Consider the following 2,743-nt stretch of genomic DNA (forward strand, 5'->3'; position numbering starts at 1 on the left):
CACCGGTTTTATATCTGTTGAGTCGTCATATTTTTACGCATAATCGCCTAAAAAAATTGTTTCTGCTTGTCAATTTGATTATGAGGAGATGTTATATTTATACGTAATTTTCAAAAATATGGCATTTAAGTTATTTTTTATCAAACAAGTAAGTACTTACTAATATGACAAGTAAGTGCAACAAATGTGGTAACTATGAGCAAAAAGAATTGTTGTCGAAACATGTCGACATGGGATCTAGTTTTGAAGATTTCGTCGAAACAAAGTCAACGGCGAAAACGGATCATCGGTTGAATTAACGATTTAAGAGATAAAAGTTTTTGAATTCTGGTCATAGAAACAGAATCTAGCGTGCGTCCGCCGCACGGGAGCACCTCTGTACGCACACTTTTTTTTAGATTTTCCCAACAGTGTTTATATTCTGTGGCGCTGCCAACAATTTTGAGTACGTAGTTGATGACTTGATTGATAATGTATCATACAGTACAAAATCGTTCCTCTGACAAAGCTACGCAATAGATATCTGAATCTGAATCTGTACACGATGTTCCGCCGGGCGCAGAGTCTGCCCTTCTCTCTGTCTCCCACTGGATCATGCCTTGGTGATAAGCTTTCGGCTGGCGGCTTGGCCTGATCATGCCTTGGTGAATGCTGGTGGATCATTCCATCTGCCTGACAAGATTTCGGCTTGCCTTGGCCTGATCATGCCCTGAATGTTCATCTGCTCTCACACAACGCCCTGTACTGAAGCGCTGGGGAGGATATTGCCGCTGGGACAGCATTGCCTCTTCCTCTCAGGCGACGATCCTGCTCCGCCTGCTGCCGCCACCCTCTTGACGTCGCCGGGAGCAGACAACAACGGAGGAGAGTCGCTCTCGGCGGCGCGCCTCCTCTTGAGATGGCCAGCGGGGAGGATCTGATCCAGCACGTAGGACGGCAGGTCCTTCCTCCGGGCGTGCGAGACCTCCAGCTCCATCCCGGGCCTCCAGAACTCGTACGTGTACACCTCCTGCTTGAACCCCTCCGTCGTCGCGCGTAGGTCGAACGGCACCTGAGGCTGCTGCTGCTGTGGCTGTGGCTTGGACAAGCCCACGAAGAAGGATGCCGTGCAGTGGTGATCATGGGGCTTGCGGCGTATGCTTTCGGGTTGGGATGGCAGAGCAGCATGCCGGACGTGGACATCTCGACCCTGGTCACCAGCAGCCTCAGCCGCGACTCCACCCACCCCTTCCACTCCCGGAGGTCGGCCTCCCCTCCGGCGACCTTCACGTCCACCTGCAGGTAGCTCTTGTACGCCTTGAAGAACTGGAACGGCTGGAACAACGCGTCCCACCCGACGGCGCCGCCGGCCTTGAGGATGTCCTGGCAGATGCCGTTGCCGATCTGGAGCTGCTCCGTGATGGTCCGCAGGGTGGCGTGCGAGACGTTGTAGCACGAGTTCATGCATGGGTAGGCGGGCGTGATGACGGGCATGAGGTGGCTCTTGTCCCGCGGGTTCCGCCGCGGGTCCCAGACGGGCAGCCGGAGCGCGGGCTCGCCGCCGTCGTCGTGCTCGATGTCCTGCAGAAGCACCGGATTTGGCCACTTCCACTGCGCGAAGATCTTGAAGAAGCGCGGCACCAGCATGGTCGGCGACGCGTTGGGGTAGAGCTGGCACACGCGCGCCACCAGGATCGCCCAGCCCACGCCGCCCAGGAACCCCATCACGTTGGAGTAGATGCCGCGCGCCTTGGCCCAGTGCTTGATGCATCGCAGCGTCGTGCGGAAGGCGCCGGCGTCCGGGACGAGACGCAGGAGCTCGTCGGCGACGCGCACGCCGTTGAGGCTGCGCGCGGAGGCCAGGTCCATGCCGCGGAAAACGGAGCGGTCGCGCAGGTCGAGGTCCCTGGGCACCACGGGGAGGCTCACGCTGGCGTACAGGAGGTCCACCTGCACGCCGCGGAATCGCATCTTGATGACGGGCACGTGCGCGCGAGGCACGGGCTGCAGCTCCGTCACCGCCTCCGTCTCCGCCAGCACGCCGCCGAGCACGGCGAAGAAGTCGTGGTCGCGGTTGATGTAGGAGGGGCCGACGACGAGGGCGTCGATGTCGGAGCCGCGGCCGTGCACGCCGAGGCGATAGGAACCGAACGGAATCACAAGGCCGGTGGCCTGCTCAACCATGCCGTCGGGAAACCCTCGCTGAGCCGTGACGCGCTTCACCCACCGGTCGACGATGGCCTGGAGATCGCGCAGCACGTCCTCGCGGGCCGCCAGCTCGTCGGAGGTCTCGTACAGGCCGGCCTCACGGAGAAGGCTCTCTAACCGCGTGGAGCTCTCGAGGTCTGCCGGCGTCGGGCCAACCAGCGAGATCGCCGACATGATCGCCGTGGTGCGGATGTGCCACCGGTAATTAGCAGCGCACTAGAGAATGCTCATACGGTACTACGGTACTACGTAGATTATTTATAATACTCCGTATAATAGTGGGATGGGAAGTTCTGGTTGGGATCGAATTCGGATTCGGAAACTGGCCCACGCGTTGCAAACGAATGTTTGAGCAAGATCAAGTACCCTGTGGCAAGTTTGGGGCACACGTTGAATCCGACTCCTCCTTCGCTTCAGCTCATGGATGATTATATATCTCGGACCTCTGAATGCAAGCTACTTTCCATTCATTTTGCAAAGATTTTTTCTTTTAACATTGTTTTAGTTAGCAAAACAATCCTTTAGCTTGAAATCACCCGGTTCATGGGATGTTATA

General features: G+C 56.9%; 1 pseudogene; it reads right to left on the reverse strand.

The window, feature by feature from the left end:
* Window positions 1-667: 667 nt before the first annotated feature.
* Window positions 668-2,383, reverse strand: LOC123430836 (annotated as a pseudogene).
* Window positions 2,384-2,743: the final 360 nt, after the last annotated feature.

Source organism: Hordeum vulgare, chromosome 2H (genome assembly GCF_904849725.1).
Source record: "Hordeum vulgare subsp. vulgare chromosome 2H, MorexV3_pseudomolecules_assembly, whole genome shotgun sequence".
NCBI lineage: Eukaryota > Viridiplantae > Streptophyta > Magnoliopsida > Poales > Poaceae > Hordeum > Hordeum vulgare.